The 21,055-nt window shown below is 41.3% G+C and overlaps 1 protein-coding gene across 2 annotated transcripts in view; it reads right to left on the reverse strand.

Moving 5' to 3' along the window:
- Nucleotides 1–21,055, reverse strand: part of CDH20 (cadherin 20) — a 246,230-nt gene that overhangs the window by 141,922 nt on the left and 83,253 nt on the right. The window contains exon 1 of one of the 2 annotated variants that reach the window (XM_048839673.2): nucleotides 15,964–16,362. The exons of the other annotated variant lie outside the window; for it this stretch is intronic. The gene's annotated coding sequence lies outside the window, so the exon portion shown is untranslated. Of the gene's footprint in view, nucleotides 1–15,963; nucleotides 16,363–21,055 lie in introns of those variants that run through there. 2 annotated transcript variants of the gene reach the window in all.

The raw sequence follows: 21,055 nt of genomic DNA on the forward strand, positions 1-21,055 counted from the left end.
CCTGTGAACACTGCATTTGGAAATCCCTTTGAAGTCATTTGGAATTCAGCCCACAGATGGTTTGCAGGGATCACGACTTAAATGCTAAAGTATTATTATTAGTTATCATCAAGTGTTCTGAAGCAGACAAAAAGTGACCCGTGCTTTCTTATGCTGTGATGAGCAAAGTAATATAGGATCTGAAAAACAAATTGTGGCTTGTTGACTATGTATATCGGTTTGTTATATTTAAATGGACAGCAATGTACTTTTTGCAACTGGGCAGAGGTTGAGATTTTTTTCCTTTTTCTAAATTAAAAAAAATCATTTAAATGACATACCTGTAAACCAATGCAGGTTAATGCATTATCAATATATAATATGGGATAAATTCTGCTCTCAAAGATCTGCATCTCCTAAGAACTATAAATGTATTTCAGAGCATATAATTTGGTCCTGTATGGAAGGTAATCTTCCAATCTTGTGGGATATAAATTATCTATATAAAGGTGCAAGAAAAGTTAACAACCCCTATATAACAGGGCCCTCCTACAACAGCAAATCCCAGCCTAGTACACAGTTTGAGTACCTGGGGATCTCAGGGAGGGTTTGGGAATTACAAAAAGGGAGAGCTCCCTAGCGTTGACAGCTTTGCTGAAGAAATGAGCTTGTAGCCCATGCTCACAATGATGTAATAATTAGTACAACAAGCTGAAACAGATTAACAGTAAAGGATTACAAAGGGGCAGAAAAGAAAGAAAGAAAGAAATGCTAGTCAGGAATAATTATCACAGTGTATAAAACTTTCTACTCTTTTATCATAAATTGCAAAGTTTTATTGATGCATATTTTATCACAGCACTCTTGCCATATGTGATCTGAAGACTCAGAGCCTGTCCCCAGAGACAGAAGTACTGATATAGATAATCAAGAATTCCTTTTATGCTTCTCTCAACACAGCTACAGCTCACATTGAAATTAGCATCTTTTACAATGCAACGCCAGTTTGCTGCCACAACTAGACATGACAGCTGGAGAAAGAGGCCTGCTCATCCAGTTATTCCTTCAAATCTCAATTTCATTATGGTTTGTGAAGATGGTGTACTGTATGTAAGCACTGTGGATCGTCAGTGGCTAGCAGAGAAATGAATCTGCACACAACCTATGTAATCCGGAAATCAGAGAGAAACTGTTCAAAATAAAACCAGTGATGAAAAGCATGATCACAGACAGCCCTTGAAAAAAAAAAAAGTAAAGATGAAATGAAGAGGAATCCAAGTGCTCTGAACTCTTGTAATTTACACTCAGGATTAGATTGCAAGTTTTACCCACAGGGTGACATTCACCCCTGTGAAGACCCCAGCACAGGACTGTGCACCATTTAGATTCCCAAAGCATAAATGTCACCCATGTAGTGCCCCATGCAGTGGGTAGTATGGAACTGCACCACCTGTGGGGAGTGGTTAGTGTGCCTAAAGGGTACATACTATGCACTTGTCACAGTTCAGGGCAATTGCACATATACTCTCCCTCTACGGTCCAGCAAGGGCTCCCACTCTAGGTTTCCAGCTCTCCAACTGTTCCTTTCTTAGATAGAGATGCATCTTTCTCCCTTCATACCAGGGTATTTCCAGGCTGCTCAATTCCCTGACTATACTATGATACACCCAGCAAAAGAGAGACTACCTAAGCAGGCCTGCTTCTCTCCTCACGGATGGTACATAGTATAATTGCCACAGTTATAAGTTAACACGCTGCTCCTTCTAAGCAAGAGCTTGTATTCTTTAGGTAAAAGCATTACAGAGAAAACAATAAAAGAACCTACACTCACCTAGGAAGCTTACCAGAGATCACCCCAACTCCAACAAGAGCTCTGGTTGGTGATTACCCCTTCAAACCTCACACAGGGTTTTTTCCTGTAGTCACGAGTTCATCACATCTTCGGCTCAGAACAAGCACTCAAGTCTTATGGGGCCTCAGTGGGACAAAGACCTTCCAACCCTGCCCTAAGAGCTGCCCATGGACCAGAGGTCCTGTCCCATTTGCTGGGTCAGAAAGAAAGCTCTGAGTCTGTTTTCACTCAGGTTATTTAAGCAAAAATGCTTTATCTATTGGTCCTTGGAGAATCCAGTTTGAACCAGCATATGAGAGCCTTTCCACAGGTGGGAGTAGCTCTCTGGAGATGTTACAACATGAGTGAATTTGCCTGCCCCTTCCCCTCCCCGACTCAACCCCCAGTATTCTTAGTTCCAAGAGGCCTGAGGGCCCCCTTCCCCATGGAACTACATACAACCCTTCAACGGGACACAAACATTTACATTTTTAATACAATGATCTCCTGAAATACTTAAACTAATTCAACTAGGTTTGGCCAGGATATTGTCATATCAGTCACAGTGCTATCAGTGGTGTAGACTGCTTTCACTGGTACTCAGGCTCCTCACCTCAGACTGGTGAGAAGGTAAGAGAGAGATTATTCTATTCTACAGAAGTTCTTATACTCCCTCATCATGGTAGTATCTGAGTGCCTTCCAGTAAAGCATTAAGCATCTAACATGCATCAGGACTGGTTCGTTCATTCATTCATTCTCTCTCTCACATCCTCTTCCTGGGCGACAATTGGTGTACAGTATAGTGTTTTGTTGCAGCAGGATTTTTTTTCAAATGTATATGCTACTATGTGTTTATGCTAGAGAAGGCAGGTCAAAACTAAAGAAGAGGAAGGTGGTAAGGACTGTGATGGTCATTGGTTCCTGTGGGAGTTTCTTACAGTCTCAGCCTGGCCCCCAAGAATGCTCAGACTCCTGATGTGAGCAAGATACCCTGCATCACTTTACTGATTATAATTGTGAGCTGTACTAGATACTTTCAGTGCACACATGGTATCAGTTGAGCACATAGCACAAATGCAGCTTTGAGGAGCCGTTTATTTATGAACATTTTTAAAGTGTCCATCATCCCAGATTATGTTACATATTATCATAGTATGGAGTAAAACCTATTTTATTAAGAGGGAAAAGACTGGTCAGGTCACTGGCATCATCCTCGTAATTCTTTAAAAAAATGTCATGTTATCTTTAAATTATCTCCAGACAGCTAGTGGAAAGGGACAAAAGGAATATCACCTTTAAGGTTTAACCCACAGAACAGGACACATGTATTGCACAGGTGTCAAGTCCTTTGGGCAGCATTTAAACCATACCATATCCAGTAAAAAATGGGAAATAAATTAGATGGAGAAGTGTGAATGCAATTCCACTTTACTACCCTTATAGCTTTGTCCTCTTGCAAATTGCATTGAGTAGCACACTTATAGTGTAATATTGCGGACAAGCTTCCCAGGCTCAAAACATGCATAACAGCAGGCCCATTAGAGTTCATTATCAAGAAGTGAGAGAAAATAATTACTTATATCATGGAAGGCAGAAGACTATGAAAAGAAGCTATGTGGGGAAAACAAAAACTATACTGTAAGGAACAATCTTGCCTTAGCAGAGCAAAGCAATCCTAATGTATGAGAGTCATAGATGACAAAGCTTACAAGCCTCCAGTAAAGTTTACGATCTATGAATGGGACAAGAAGGGACCCATAATCCAAAACTCTTGGGGATCTCATTTTAATTATCCTAACGACTACAAAATTCTGAAATCCCTGCCCGTAACTCCAAGGGAAGGAAACATATAACTAGAAATGAGTGATTCTTTTGTGTACCCCGGAAGAAGATTCTTTTTTTTTTTTCAGGACTACTTTCCACCTTTTCTACCATGTCATGGATTGTCCTGCCTTCCTGAGCTCATCCCAGAGTTCCCTTTTATAAGGATTAAAATTAAAGACCCTTTTTTCATCTGTGCTGTTAGTTACACTAGCATAATCCCATTGAAATCAATGAGGTTGCAGTAGTGTATTTGAGTGTCTAAATCCCACAGGTGGCTTTAAAAATCTCAGCTCTATACCTGAAGTCCGCGAGAACAGGATAGGGCCTCAACATCATAAAGAGGCCTATGGTATTATTGTCTGTTAAGAGATTTAATAGTTTAAATACATATTTTGATCTGACCATATTTTAAACACTTGGGCATCACATAATAGTCTAAAAAATTGCTGGCAAGCGCAATCATCTTAGGTAACAAACACTGTACACTGCCAAGATATTAAAACTGAAGAATATTAATAACTTACAAAAGAAACAGAACCACAAAAAGTATTTTAAATGGTGATCTAAGATAAATGTACAGGTTTCATTAACTTGATATGTGAAGAAACAATTAAACCCTATATTTTTACTTACATTTGATATGAACATGCATTATCAGTGGAATAAATTAGCAACAGATTTTGAACAAAATGCAGATTCAAGGTTTATAGATTTTTAATAAATTTCTTTACTACGTTTTCATATTTGACTATACTACAGTAGCACCTAGAGTGCCCAGTTAGGAATCAAGAACCCTTTGCTCTACTCATGTAATAAAAAGGCAGTCTCTCCCCCAAAGATCTTACAATCTTAGCATTTAATGAGAAACAAATGAACTGGGTGAAGATGAGGAGAAGAGAAGATAATTATTTTTGACACCATTAAGCACTAATCTCAGTATACCCATTGCCTAGCTATTGTCAAGTGTTTCATTGGCATCACAGTAGAGGTGAGTTCTAAGGAGAGATCCTTCCATGTATATTGGGCAGCATGGCACAAAGCCTGCAGGAGTTTAAGGGAAAAATGGATTAACAGGCAATGAAGGCTGGCTTCATAGGCAGACCAGAGGCAGGAGTTGACAACTCAATAACATAGAGCTGATCAATTTGTTTTCTTTGAAACTTTGATATGTCATCACCCTTTACAGGATATTTGAACTTGAGTGCCTAGTTCCTTATTCTATAACATAAGGTGCACACACACATCTCATATAAAGTTTACATAACTAATGTTCCTAAAGAGTCCGATGGACATCTCAGGACAAATTGTGCTCTCAGTTACAACAAGGTAAATCTGGTGCACTTCCATTGAGTTCAGAGATGTTTCTCTGGATTTACATAAGACTGAGTGAACAGAATTTGGCCCTGTGTGAGGCCTGCGCTGTATACAAAAGATGGTTTGGGCTATCATCTCTATATGGAGGACTCCAAATTTGATTTCCTACCCACGATCTCTACACATAGCAATATCATATCTCTAGCTGCCTCTCTCACATCTCCTCCTAAAGGAACTATTGCCTCAAACTCAACATGGAAAAAATTGAATCTACCTTTTTATAAAACCCATTAATCTCTTGAACTGTATATGTCCCAAAGATGTCTCATAAAAATCTAGACAACACCAGACTAGTTTGAATCTTGGTATATAACCTTAAACTGTTTCACCTAGCTTCATATTATGTCACAACTGTGCAAATTGCTGGCACTATGATGATGGGTCTCGTGCTTTCTCTTCTGAGGGGGGGTTCAGGGCACCGTTTCTTGTCCCTGAACTGGGTATTAACTGCCTCATTAGTGTCCTAGAGGAGGGAAACGGAGAGGGAGGGACCCGGGCCCACCCTCTATTCCGGGTCCCAGCCCACAGGCCCTAGTGATAGCAGTAAACCACTAGAACTAGCGGTTCCTTCCCCTGGGCTACTTCCCTCTCCTGCTCTTCAGCTTGTGGGGCTTCCTGCCCTCCCTCTGCACAAAATAGGTGTCCCTTTAGCTAGGGTCTTGGTCTTCTTAGCCCACCACAGCACTTCTCCAAACTGCTCTCTGCTCCAACACCAATCCACTCTGCTTCAACTCCTCCTCTTGTCTGATTGAAGCAGGCTTTATCATGTGACTGGCTTCAGGTGGTTTAATTGGCTTCAGGTGCTTCAATTAATGTATAGCAAACTTTGTTCCCTCTACAGGGAATAAAGCTCCCTTCTAACACTCTCCTGCTGCCCTCTGGCCATGCTGTATCTCATATTCCCCCTGCCCCTTGCTCAACACCATGGGGTTGGGCTACTTGGGATGAGAGGCAGTGCTGTCGTGATAGGCCATCAGTGTTGCCGTGTTGGCTTCCGGCCCTGTGCTGTACCCGGAAATGGAAGGGCTGCAGGGATAGGAACCACCTAGTCACTCTTGCATTCTTCTCCTTGTTTCTGTGCATCCACTGGAGTGGGGTGTGGTCTGTCACGAGGGTAAACCGCCGCCCCAGTAGGTAGTAGCGGAGAGTCTCCATAGCCCATTTTACCGCCAGACATTCCTTTTCAACGACGGCGTCCTTTGTTCCCTGAGGACATACAAGATAGGGTGTTCCTCCTTCCCTACCATCTGCAAAAGGACGCTCCTAGCCCTACCACCGAGGCATCTGTTTGTAGGATGAATTCCTTCTCGAAGTCTGGGGCTATAAGTACTGGATGGCAGCAAAGGGCTGTCCTTAAATCTGCAAATGCTCCTTTTGCCGCATTAGTCTACTTTACTATCTCGGCGTCCCGAGCCTTTATCAAATCCGTCAATGGCCCTGCTCTTGTGGCGAAATGAGGGATGAATCTCCGATAGTATCCTACTATCCCTAGAAATGCTCTGACCTGCTTTTTGCAGATTGGTTGAGGCCAACCTTGTATTGCCTCCACTTTATTCCTTTGGGGTTTCACCAAACCTCTCCTTACTACATACCCGAGGTATCTGGCCTCAGCTAGTCCTATAATGCACTTGAGAGGGTTGGCAGTGAGGCTGGCCTTCCGCAGGGCGTCTAGCACTGCTTCTACTTTTCCTAGGTGCGTTTCCCAGTCAGGGCTATGGATGACTATGTCGTCTAGACAGGTGGTGGCATACTTGGCATGGGGTCGCAGCAATTTGTCCATAAGTCATTGGAATGTTGCAGGGGCCCCATGGAGTCTGAAAGGGAGGACAGTGTATTGGAACAGGCCATCAGGTGTAGAGAAGGCAGTCTTTTCCTTGGCATTCTCGGCCAGGGGAATTTGCCAATATCCTTTGGTCAGGTCCAGGGTGGTTAGGTACTGGGCCTTGCCTAACTGATCAACTAGCGCATCAATGTGTGGTATCGGATAGGCATCAAATTGGGATACTTCATTCAACTTCTGGAAGTCATTGCAAAACCTCAGGGTGCTGTCAGGCTTGGGGACTAGGACGATAGGGCTAGACCACTGGCTGTGGGATTCCTCAATAACCCCGAGTTCCAGCATCTTCTTCACTTCTGTCCTAATTTCTTCCCTTTTAGCTTCTGGTATCTGGTACTGTCTTATTGTCACCCTTACTCCGGGCCTGGTGACAATATGATTTTGGACTAGTGTCGTATGGCCCGGCTGTGTACAGAACACGTCCTGGTTCTGTTGGATCATATCAATGACCTCTGTTCATTGTTCTGGAGTTAACTCAGGAGATATCTTCACCTGCCCCTGTGGGTCATCTGTCTGGGGTGGAGCTCCTCGAATGACCAGGCACATCTCTCGGTCATGCTAGGGCTTCAGTAAGTTGATGTGGTAAATTTGCTCTGGCCTTCGGTGGTCTGGTTGTCTGACCTTATAGTCCACCTCCCGAATGGCTTCCACTATCTCATATGGTCCATGCCAGCTGGCTAGGAGCTTGCTTTCTGCTGTCAGCACTAGCACCATCACCCGTACTTTTGCCCGATGGTTGTAATATGTCCGCTGGGCTGTGGTGGCTTGTATTAGGGCCTTGACCATGTCGTCCATCTTAGGGATGGGAGGGTTTTGGCTAACCCTGGTTTAAGTGCCCAGCGCGTAGATCCCACTCCTTACACCACGTGTGGCAAATTGCTGGCACTACTATGATGGGTCTCGCACTTTCTCTTCTGAGGGGAGGTTCAGGACACTGTTTCTTGCCCCTGAACTGGGGTATTAACTGCCCCACTAGTGTCCTAGAGGAGGGGAGTGGAGAGGAAGAGACCCGGGCCCGCCCTCTACTCTGGGTCCCAGCCCTAGGCATAGCGGTAAACCCCTAGAACTAGCGGTTCCTTCCCCTGGGCTACCTCCCTCTCCTGCCCTTCAGCTTGTGGGGCTTCCTGCCCTCCCTCTGCACAAACCAGGTGTCTCTTTACCTAGGGTCTTGGTCTTCTTAGCCCACCACAGCACTTCTCCAAACTGCTCTTTGCTCCAACGCCAATCCACTCTGTTTCAACTCCTCCAAACTGCTCTTTGCTCCAACGCCAATCCACTCTGTTTCAACTCCTCCAAACTGCTCTCTGCTCCAACGCCAATCCATTCTGCTTCAACTCCTCCAAACTGCTCTCTGCTCCAACGCCAATCCACTCTGCTTCAACTCCTCCAAACTGCTCTCTGCTCCAACACCAATCCACTCTGCTTCAATTCCTCCTCTTGTCTGATTGAAGCAGGGAGTTTTTATCATATGACTGGCTTCAGGTGCTTTAATTGGCTTCAAAGTGCTTTAATTAATTTATAGCAAACTTTCTTCCCACTACATGGAATAAGGCTCCCTTCTAACACTCTCCTGCTGCCCTCTGGCCATGTTGTATCACACAACCTAATTGCCATTTGTCTCCTATTTCTACATATATCCGACCCATGCTTTCACCAAATTCTCTTTCTTTCACCTCTGCAGTCTATCCTTCTCTCTTCAGCCCTGGGGATTATCACATTTATCATCTCTCTTTTACTATAGCAACCTCCTCTTCTCTGCAGTTCTTTGATCCAGTACATACAAAGTAGTGTTGATAAATTTATCTTGTTCCAGCAACCTGGGAGTCATTTGACAGGTCTCCCCTCTTGTTTTCTGCATCAAGATCAAGCTTCATATTTCACCTTCAAGTCCCTTCTTCATTCCATTTTCTCTACTGCTGCTTCCTTCTATTCTCTCTCCCCCACACTACTTACATTCCTCCCACACTACCCTGTCTAGGACCTTTTACATTCTTTCCCCATACCCATCTCCATGCCCTTTCCATGCATGGATCTCTCTCATTTCTTCAATTACATCCTTAAAAACCCTCTTCTTCCACAAGGCTTTGAAATATTAGCCCATCACATTATCCCATGTAGCATATATGTTGGAATGGTGTTGTGTACATCTTATTTAGATTGTAAGCTCTATGGCACAAGGACTATGGGTAAAATTTTCAAAAAAAGTGCCCAAGAGGCTTAGGAGCCTCCCATTTTAAAAAGAAAACAGGTTCTTCAGTGTCTAACACACATTGGAAGTCTTGAAAGTAAGTTCCTAGGTCAATTAAGTGCTTTTGAAAAAATGTATCCTATGTCTTGTTTTATATTTGTATAGTGCTAAGCACACAGAAGGCACTCAGTAAACCACCACCACCACCTAGTGAGGTGTCTATATACCAATTTTATAAGATTTGCCAAATGGTGTTCTACTACTGCTATTTTAATTTTCATGACAGCAATTCTGAATCAAAACTACACAAGCAAGAAGATTTATAGGTAAGCCTTTCAATCCATCTTTAACATGCCCCATTGTGTCCAAGTTACATGTTTTAGGAATCCACTATATGCTACAAGTGCTAAAATACTTAGGCATACAGGAGACGTTAATTATATAGTTTCATTTTTACCTCTGAATTGCTACTGTAGTAGATTTAAAAAAATCATGTTGAATAATTTAGTCCCAAAGAGTTACTTACTTTAGAACTGTTAGAATCTCATGGACTGTGTCTTTACGATTCTTAGGACTTGATTGTGCAAACTTTATTCATGTTGGTGAGCACTTACTATAGCAGGCCCGCTGGCTAGCTGTAATAGAGCTCACCAACATGAATCCTTACAAATCCCCAACAAATTCTGTTAAACATACTTCACCACGTAAGAAAAAAAAAGCGGTTTACACAAAGGACCTACTCAAAAACAAAGTTGTATGTGCCCTCTGCTGGCCCCAGACAGCAACTATCTAACAAACCCTATCCCCAGACTTCTGATGATAATGGGGTGTGTGTGAATAAACAGGGAGACAGACAAAAAATATTTTTGGGTCTTCAAATACTATTAGAAAAAACAGAAACCCCCAGAAATAGTGACCAATGGCAGAAGGAAAGAATCAAAAGAGAAGAAAATTCAGAGCCTAATTTGTTGCTTTAAACTGGAATGTTTTCACTGATATCAGTGGGAGCTTTGACTTCCTCACGGCTACAGGATTGGGCCCTTCATTTTCAAGGTTCTGAGAAAGTATTAAAAACAATGGAGACAAATATTTTAAACCTGTAAAAGGGCATTTGACAGTGTAACTTTATTTCTAAACACTTGAAGTACCTTTAATGGGTGCAGTGTGTGAACTATCATTATATTAGTTTGCTTTTTTAAAACATTAGTTCAAAAAAGAAAAATAGACCATATTGGAAATGTATGAAATGCTCCTTTCATCCACAGATCATTGACATCAGAAACTGTATTTCTTCCTTCACAGTACTCATAGTCTATCATGTCAATGTGTACTTAGTGAGCTCTACCAGAGAATTACCATATTGACATGCTCTATAGTGTCAACAAGAGATGGTGAATTTTAAAACAGTGATTAATTCACAAATGAAAATGCACATGTATATATATTAATCCTTACGCAAAAGTAGGTCTTGTCTTAGTGTTGAAGACATTTTTACAAACGTATACCTCTATTGCTTTAATTAAAAAAACAACAAAACAAAACACCCAAGATACTATGATTCATAACCTACAAAATATTCTTATTCAATTGCTTTTGCAATCATTTTGTAGGTGCAAACAAAAATAGCATATGAAATTAGAGATAATTTCCTTCCACTCATCTTTTAAAATTGCCAAATTACTTAAATTAAATGTGTTTAAAAGACAAATATTCCCAGACTAAGGACTTTCATATCAGCTTTCAGCCTCAGACAAGTTATCACAGCTGAGTTATAAACATCTGGCATTTTCTTAAAAGAAATGTAAATGATGATATATCCTTAACTAGCCACATTACACCAATAAAATACGAAGACATGATTGTCTTGCCTCATGTCTTGCTTTTCCTTAAATACAATGCCTTAGAGGCAGTAGTGTTAGTGTACAGAGCACTCTGCTAATACTAGTTTTAATCTTTATATAAAAAATAAGCTTCAATTTCTTGCTTGCTAATGATCAGTACATGAGCACATTTAACTTCTCTTCATAAAATACATTCATACACTATCGCTTTCTAAAACAAGGTACAGTGCTGACATGACAGATTCATGTTCCCAGCTGTGACATAAGGGTTCTTTGACAATGCCACAGTGAAAGCCCTATTAAGAGTACATGTGTTGGACAATGCATATGATGCAGTTAGATGCTATAAAAAGATTTTCCAGGTGTTAATGAGTTACATGGTTAGAATTAAAATGAGATAGATCAGTCTAACTGGAAAATCTCAAGAAACAGGACTCAGACTCTCAGAGAAACAGACAAACAGTGCTTTATATGCATCATTGGCCAAACTCTGCACCTGACCTTGGGAGGTGATGAGCAATCATGACTACCCAGTGAAGAAACTGTTCATTCATGATGGTGTACATGAAATAAGGAAGACACGAATGAGATCATTCAGTTTCATACACCCTTTTACTTTTCTTTCTCTGAAAAAAATAACCATTTTTGTGTAATTTATAAATGAAAATGTTAATTTATTGCTTCATTTCTTCTTCTCTCTCGTTTTGCTATACTCAGTCAGAACCATGACTACTTGTGGTTAGCACTTTCAAAAGACACACACATAAGCCTACTGTGAAAGATCAGTGGTTGTGATTTTCAAAGCAGGTTAGGGGGTTTAGACACATTAAAGGTATGTTTAAAACCCCTAGACTCCTTTGAAAATCTCAACCACTGATCTTTCAGAGTATGTGTATAGTTATCCTGTATATCATGTATATATACACACACATTTATATTATTTATTTTACTAAAAGAACATTTTAAATTGTGTGTGTATTTTACCGATACTGTTTGTACTAAGAGTTTTGGGAACTGAAGTTTTGGTACACCTACAGATGCAAGGTACAGTCGGAGAAGGCTGCAATGCAGATTTCTCCATGTCATTTTGACCACAACCTCATCCTGGTATACATCTGTAAGGCAGAGGTGATGGGAGGGGAGGAGGAGAAGAGATAATTTAGTCTCAATGCTAATTCCATCATGGCTTTTCTTTGCCAGTGTACAGTATTAACATATACTGTCCACTAGAAAATGAACTAACAACATCCAATTCATTTGACTAAGTAAGTAAATCTGAGTATTTTATCTTTCAGTTCCAACTTAAGTCCCTCATGAGGTTAGCTCATTTAAATTTTGCTGAAGGGCTAAATTATTTTATATTAGGTCTAGGAAGATTAGATGAAGAGTATAAGCAAACAAATTCAATAACACCTTGGCACAGAGTCTTGAAATTAAAGCCTTAAGGATTAAAATTCTGCTGTCTTGCTAGGTGTTCTGCACAAATGTTGCTATCATACAATGTAATGTCTGACCATTCAACCATATGTCAAACAAACTCTGCTATGACAACCAGATGTAGTCATTGCCATGGAATTAAATAATCATTTTATTAATTACCCTTTAATTAGTTTATACAATAGAGGACATGCAGTAATTTAGTCAGAATTGGCCTGACAGACTCAGTACTTACAGGGATGTAATCTGTTTGTGAGACTACTTGCTATGAATAACAATTATGTATGTGAAAATGCAATTTTATTTTGGAGATGTACTGTGCATTTCACATAACTTATGTACAAGGTATTATTCGGCATTTAACTACAAACCAATGACTAATGATTTCAATACATAAAATTGTGTAAACCTCTATGTATAGCTGAAACAATGAGGAGTCCTTGTGGCACCTTAGAGACTAACAAGTTTATTTGGGCATAAGATAGTTTCCCCATGATTATCATGGTTCTTAAGGCATGTTTTTCATGTCTTATTTAACAACCATAGATTTTGTATATGTTTATGTTTATTAAATATAAGAAACATTAGACTTATGACAAAACTTTACTGGTCTTCAGTCGTGGCTCCAGAAATTATTCTAAAATTAAACACAGCACTTAACTAATTGATGCACTATAAAGTTAAGATTCTTTATAAGAGTTCCCTAATGAAACACCACTGGCGATGACTCAAGGTCAGTAGTGTCTCTTATAGTTTTCACTATACATTTTGTCTTTCTACCTCTAGAGGATATTTCAGTAAAATGTTCTTAGGTTTCTAAAAGTGGGTCGATCCAGATACGGTTAGCAATATTCCCTTGTAGAAAGTTCTGGTAAATAGGAACAGGTTGGCAGATTGCCTTGAAAACTGTTCCTCACAACAGGGATTACAATTAAATCAGAAATAAAGAATTTATCCTCAATCCATCATTGGATTATGACAATGCAATTTTGACAACTTCATCAGAACGTTTGTGAAGTGCATTTTCACTGCGGTCTTTTAGTATCCAGGTGAGTTCCTCCCAACACCCCACTTTGGGCCAAACACTGCAGTGCTCACTCAGTCCATCCTCAGATAATTTGGGATTTGAATAGAGACTACATTATTTTATTTAATTACATATACAGTTGTAGCACTTTAACATGTATCCTGTTTTCTCCCCATCCCTTAATGCAAAAATCTCACAAGTGTATCTCAAAGTCTTAGGCAAACTCAGAAAAATACAACACTATGATTTGGACAGCAAAGTGAAAGCTCACTCCACCGTTATCTTACTGGTACTTCCTATACTCTGGCTTCCTTATGTATACAGATGAAAAATATACTAATTGTGGTTCTGATTAAACATTGTCCAGTGCCAAAATCTTTTTTTATTTAGTAATATATAATGGATGGATATCTGTACTAAAATCTGTGAGCCAAATTCATCCCTGGTGTAACTTCTTTGAAGTCAGTGGAGTCACACGAAAGCTGAATCTGTTTCCTTTATAACATTAGACTTCAAATCATCCTGTGATTTTGCTCAGATGATTATGACTTCATCAACTTTGTTTTAATACCCTGCTCTTCCATTCTCTCTGATTAGACATATCACTACTTTCTTTTTTTGTACAGGTATCTCTTGTTGTATGCTACTTAGGAAATAGTTTACAACCACTTTTCACTTACAGCACCATTTTTTAGTAAATATCAATACTGTCAGTCTACTGCCTATGTACTTTGCTTGACTACTAAAATCACCTTTAGCACTAGCAAGCATGGGGTTTTCTGTTACATCATATAGAAAAGCAAAAGTGTAGTAAGGGTTATTTCACCAGTTTTTCATGAAAGAGAAATCATTCTGAGTAACATGTTTTAAACCTGGACATAATTACAAAGTTAAAACGCAAACAGTTTACTGTTAAAATCTTGCATGCCTGTTTGAAAAGCCTTACAGCAGCACAAAAGATGACACCATTAGAGGCCATCCCTGCTGAGTTGGCAATAAAGTGTGCACATAAGTAAAATGCATTAATTGGTATTAGTCAGTCTAGTTAGGATGTTCATTCTCCAGGCATATTTACATTTTACTTCTCTAAAACGGGATTAAAAAAACAACTCATCACTCGATTGTGTCCAGCATAAAAACTAAGAAGAGAAAATGGCAGTAATGCATATTTAAACTGCAGTTTCACAGAGATGCCCTTTTGTTAAATAGATAACGACCCCTGGGCTCTGGGATTCAAAGTACTGCAGAAGCGGAGCAAGTGATAAATGTTGCATGTTGCTATTTTCTCTCCCTTTCTCTCATTTTGTGGCTACTGTGCCCTACTGATTCCCGCACCTTCGGATCAGAATGAACAATTAACGGCCTAATTATTCCAGTCACACCAGCCCACAATGAAATCTTTATTCAGTGTTTACAGCAATCTTTGGCAGAGGCTGTCTTGCTGTTTTGAAACTAACTAAGAAGAACTGCACCCCTTGGCTCCGCTCAGCATCAGCTGCCTTGGTTTCAGAGCTGGGTGCCAATAACCAACCTTCTTGGTTCCCCCCTCCCCTTCCCAAAGTGGGTTTTTTTGTTTGTTTGTTTTGTTTTGAGGGTGAAAAGATCTATTCTCATCAACTCCTTGTGTATACTGGCTGATTTATGGCCCAGCCATTGGTCTCTTCCTTCCGTATCTCTTTCACATTTATTTTCTGTTACCCCTTCCCCTCCTCTAGCAACACCCAGCAGAGTCCCACCAAGTCGGCGGCTCGAGAGCCCTTCACCGCAGGCTGCCCGGCGGGGGGACGGGCCGGGAGGGGCCACCGCGGCCAGTGAGAGCCACGGAAGAAGAACCAAACTTGGTTCACAGGAGGAAAAAAAGTGAAAACAGAAAGGGGGAGAGTTTCCCGCACACTTTGCTCACAGCTCCATTTAGTCTCCCCTGGCTCTAAGGGCGGGGGGAGGGAAAGAGGGCTGGCAACAGCGAGTGCCCTGCTCCCTAGAGGGCTCCCCCAAATCACCCCATGGGCAGGGCTCCCTCCTGCTCCTATAATGCCCCTGTGTTCAGGGCTTCCACTGGGCAACCCCCCCCCCCCTTGCCCCCAGCCCATGGCTCCCCACACTCTCGGCCCCCTGCTCGGCATGCCCCCCCACCCCCCGCAGGCGCCCCGCGCTCTCTCGGGCTTGCAAGACTCCCCCCCCCCCCCCCCGGCCGCCGCGCCCCAGTGTCTGATCCTTGGCTGCATCTCCATGGGGCGGCCGCCTGTAGAAGAGTTCTCTGTGCAACCACCTCCCCGCCTCCACCGGGCTCCTTTCCCTGGGGGGTTTCCCCGTATGCGGCTCCCCCGGCACGCAGCAGAGCAGAGGGGACCACCCCGGAGCCGGCGGGCCTGGGACACGTCCCCCGCACCCGAGGCGCTGCTCAGCCTGGCGCTGCGGAGGCGGCTCCCCCCCCTCCCCGGCCCTTTGGCCCGAGCCGCCGGGGAAGTTGGAGGGAGAAGCTCGTGGCAGGGCGGAGGCAGCCCCGCCGTCAGCGCACCTGAAAACGTCCCAGCCAAACTCGAGAGCAGCGGCAGCCCCGCGCCCCTTCCCTCTGCCTCCCACGGTGCTCGGCAAGGGAGCCTCCGGTGTTACCCCGCGGGTACCTTGCGCGGTGTGTGGCAGGAGCTCCCCGGGAACCCTCCTGGCGACCTTCCTCCTCGCTGGGGTCCCCGCTCACATCCCAGCGCCCCCCGCCACGGCCACTGTCGTCCGAGAAGCGAAGTCCACTCCTGAGCCCACCTCAGGGGGGGGGGGGGGAAGGGGGAGGGGGACGCACAGCTTCCCCCTCCTGCCCCCAGCGCTCACAAAGGGCTAGATTTCTGCTTCCCCCTGGGCTGCAGTGACGATGGGGTTTCTCTCCCCCCCGCCCCCGGTCCCTCGTCTCTGCCAACTCTCAGCTCAGAGCCGGTGGAGATGGAGGCTCCTCCTGATCAGCTCCTCTCGAGTTTGTGGCAGGCACCTCTTCCCCTCCTCCTTCGCCCTTGCTCCTTCCCTAGTCTAAGTGGCTGCTGGCTGCCTGTGCCACTGGTACTCATTCTGCTGCTCATGAATATTCTGACAGAGGCGAATGCTGTTGAAGTAAATTGAATTAGCCAATTGGTGCCAGGAATGTGCACTCCGTCCCTCTGCGGAGCTGTCTGGAACACCACCAGATGCAAGTAATTAGTGTCCAGTTGGCACCCTGTGGTTCAGACCCTGCCATTTTGACTTGGCACCTCTGGGGAACCCCACTGGCTTTCGATTCCACACACATCTCAGGTCCTGGGAAAAGCAGCAGTGTGTACCAGAGACATCTTTTTACAGAGAATATGTCTTAGGAGGATTTAAAAGATGCACCATCCCTGTTCAGGACTGAATGGGAATTTATGGGGAAAGACAAGGACAACATGACAGCTTTAAAACACACTTGTTAGGTAGTCTGAAAATACTGGGATACAAAGCTTTATTTTTCTAACAGAGGAAAGCTTTGTTTCCTTGAGAAAGCTCAGTTCTAATTAATAAATATTCTTTGATCTTACAGATATAAGTGTAAATACGATTTCTTGTAGAAGATTGAAAAAATCCATTAAATAATCCTCTAAAAACCCTTCCTTTTTAAACTTTTTTCAAATGTCTGTGGTGGTCATGAAACTGGTATGCAACTGACAGCAATGAAAACTCAAATACTCTGTCTAACCACAGAACTGCTACAGCAGAGGCAGCACAGGTACACAGGAGATGCATTCCATGCTCCCTACCAATTTGCCTCAGTGGTGACCTGGAATAACCACCTCTAGGGGTGAGAAGGTTCCTAACTCTATGCCCATTCGATCCTTCATCTTTCTGCAGATATTGTAGTAAGGGTACAAATTAGCACCAACTTTGGAGTGAAAAAGATGTTCACTCGGTACTAGAATGAGACTGCAGCTCATTTCATATATGCTGAACAGCTGTCAGGTGGCAATACCTTCTAGTCACTACCAGCCTACAGCCCAATTCCATTCTCAGTTACACTGGGTCAGATCTCAAGTAACTCCACTAACTTCAGTGCAGAATAGAAACCATATAATCTCTACCCAAATCAGTCAGTTTGCCATTGAAGACTAATTCCCATTATTGATTTCCTGGAACATCCAGCCTCTTTGCGATGAAATCTACTATGAAGATTGATTGCACAGTTTAGATTTTTTTTAATTGCCTTGATTATTTAGCAGAACTAAGGTCACAGAAATATACCTGAGGAATCTTAGGGACATGCATTTTTCATAAACATTCATAGCTATATAATCAGTTCAGTATAAAAAACGGGAGCGCGCACACGAGAGAAAGTAGGTGAGGATATCATTATTGGACCAACTTCTGTTGGTGAAAGAGACAAGCTTTTGAGGTTACACACAGCTCTTTTTCAGGTCTAGGTAAGTTCGAAAGCTTGTCTCTTTCACCAATGGAAGTTGGTGCAATAAAAGATATTACCTCACCCATCTTAGACCCACCTAGCTCTAGTATACTGATACCAACACAGCTACAATGACACTGCAAAAAAAGAAAGAAAGAATGCAATGGAGATTCTTACATTAACAGTTTGGAAGTCTTGATGTTGTTTGGTGTCACGTTCAATATAAATGATAAGTTACAATTGTGATAAATATATATTTTGACAGCCAATATTTTATCCAGTTTTCTTCTATTGTATATTCATCTCTGGACTCAGGTTGATTGGTGACTTTTAATGAAACATTCTAGAGAGCCAGAATTGTCTCTCGCTGCTACTGTCTGTCAATGTCTAAGTCTCAGTGTGTTTCTGATAAGGCAAAATATAATCTTATTGAGGAGAATGATCATGAGCACATGTAACAATATTCCAGAAAGTTAACACAGTTGCAATTTTAATCAAAATCCCAAAGACCTGTAGCCAGAATCAAGTCTTTTAGTTAAGTGTGGAAATGTTTCCATACTAATGTATTTATTCTCAATGTAATACATATTGTTTAGCATGGATACTATACTTGCAGATGATATGTACATCTTTATTTTGAGATCACATGTTAAGAATATATAGGATAAGATTTTTTTTTAAATGTAAATCCATGCCACTCCTGTAATATGTTGGAATCAGTCTGTATGTAGTCTCTACCTCCCTCCCCTTAATTTATTTATTTTTCGAAGTTATACTGCTATAAGAAAAAAGAAGTCACAATAAACATATATGAGACAGCTTTAATGGTGTGGAGGCTGCAGTGAAGGTACTTTGATTATGTTGTATGCCATGGCACCATGAAAATAAAATGCAGATACTGTTTATTGCATAAGGTTATAATTTAGGATGAATAGATATAGAGTACATAATGCTGTACTGATGACAGATAGCACAAGATAATTCTATAATATACAGAGTGAGCACTGGAAAAAAACAATGTGAGGTTCTCAATTTTATGTTTACAGTTGATTTTGAATATCAAAAAATGTTTTATTAAAATAGATGCTACTTGCATACCTTAATTTTTACAGTTCAATATTTGTGTCGTTTTTTTCACAAAAAAAAGTTTGAGTAATGTGCCTGTGACTGTTTTCCTAAGAAGTATTATGTGATACACAGTGGAAGGATGGGAAAAAAGGAGCGGGGGAGGAGGGAGTGATCTTACATTCCTACTGGAAAAAAAAAAAAGATAAGGCCTCAATCAGGCAAGATGCTGAGCACCCTCATCTCCCACTGAAGTCAGAGTTGAGAGCACCCAGCACTTCAGAGAAAGTGCTTACAATCTCACCTCATCTGCTTTAAAATACACAGACCCCATATAGAATAGATGAATGTGGATATCCTAGAGGTCTCAATTTTCTCCTTAAAAACAAATCACCAAAGGGATGACAATTTAAATTAAAAAAAAAAATGACCCTAACTCTCAAGATTGAGATGATCCATAAGATTCCATCCTTAAAAATGGCATTTTATTGATGCTATGAGTAAATATTTTTATATAAACTACTGCATATATTAGTTCCAATACTTGAAGTTCTCTCTGCCTTGAAACTATATGTAAAGTTAGATCCATACAAAACAAGCAAAATTAAAAAAAATAATTTTAGAGCATGCTGAGTAGTCTTAAAGATTAGAGTCTTTGGGGGAGATGTAAAAATATTTTGCTATCACTGTTTGAACAAGGTAATTTAATATGCTCCCATCTATTTACACATTCTCTTGTAATAAAAAACTTGCAATAAACATGTGTATATTGCTTATCTGCTCATATACATGTCTGTCTTTTGCAACTGACATGAAGGATAAGTTACAAGTTCTAAAGAAAAAATACAGAAAGCTCAAACCCAACTATTTTATAGTTGTGTGGTCACTTCATGTCATGAAGTAGCTTTCATGTTTCTTGCTAGTTTATTCTCTACCTTTTTTCATTCCTGTCCCTCTTCATCTCTCTTCATCATTCCTCAAGAAAGAAGATTGGGTTGTGGTACATGATAAACTGTGTTGCAGTATTCCTTCATTAGGTGGCCGATAGGAAGCACTCATTCTTTGGCAACAGAGGGAGGAATGGGATATTTCCATTATTCAGCTTGCATGAATGGGAGCTAAATGCTTTGAGGAATCAAAATTATGAAGATTTCATCTTAATCTTCATTCCTCTTTTCTAACATTTTATTGTAATATAATTAAGATTCTTTTAAAATTAATCCCATCCTATATTTTATTCATTTTAGGGCATTTTGCAGGGTCAGTGTTAATTACACAATGCACAATTATCATTGGTATGGTATCTCTCTTACACAGGAAAATGGATTTGGATTTTCTATTTTGTGAAAATTCACTAGAATAAGATATCATCCAAAGGGGGGAGAGAGAGAGAGACCATGAACTTAAAGAAGCATATTCCAAAGTAGTAAAACAAAACTACACATAGTTCCAAGAAGTGGTACATAAAGCTAATGCATATGAAAATTGATAGTGGAAGAAATTTATATTATATAAATTCTACATTTGAAAATGTCACTGAAACAGGTAACAGAGAAATCTTTCAGAGTCATGTCTACAGGGCAAGAGTGCCAGTACCACCCACATCCAAGAAAGCGCAGAAGTACCATATATTAGTGAGTAAATACTATGGCTCAAACGCCACACAGTCTTTATTTCTACAAAGTCTGTTTATTTCTAAAAAGTACTCAAAACAAGGATAGTGAAGGACAGAACTTAAAATGGCAAGTGCATTTTATGAAACAAAGTGGCTACAATAGAGGCATCTTTCTCTTATTGCAATCCTCCAACTGCTCCAATGATCACATCCCACCTGATCTCTTGTTCTCCTTTGCCCCACACTCTCATCCCCTTCTCTAGCCTCTCCCCCCAGTTCATTCCCCTCACAATACAACCATTGTTCAGTCTCCCCCCATTTAAAAAAAAGGCCTAATATTGATCTAATTTGCATCTTCAACTACCTCTGCATCTTTCTCCTCCCCTTCACCTCTAATCTCATAGGGTGGTCTATAATCACTATCTGGAGTTCTTTTTTCCAGCTCCAGTCTAGACCCCATCAGAATCCAGCATCCACTTGCTGCAAATGCCTCTCTCTGAAGTCTCTAATGACCTCTTCCTGGCCAAAACTCAGGATGAGTACTCTATCTTCATCTTTCTCAACCAGTCAGCTGTGTTCACCACCAGTAGCCATGCTCTTCTTTTAAAATGCATCCTACCTTCAGTTTTCTGACTATCCT

The sequence above is a fragment of the Caretta caretta genome, chromosome 2 (assembly GCF_965140235.1).
Source record: "Caretta caretta isolate rCarCar2 chromosome 2, rCarCar1.hap1, whole genome shotgun sequence".
Lineage (NCBI taxonomy): Eukaryota > Metazoa > Chordata > Testudines > Cheloniidae > Caretta > Caretta caretta.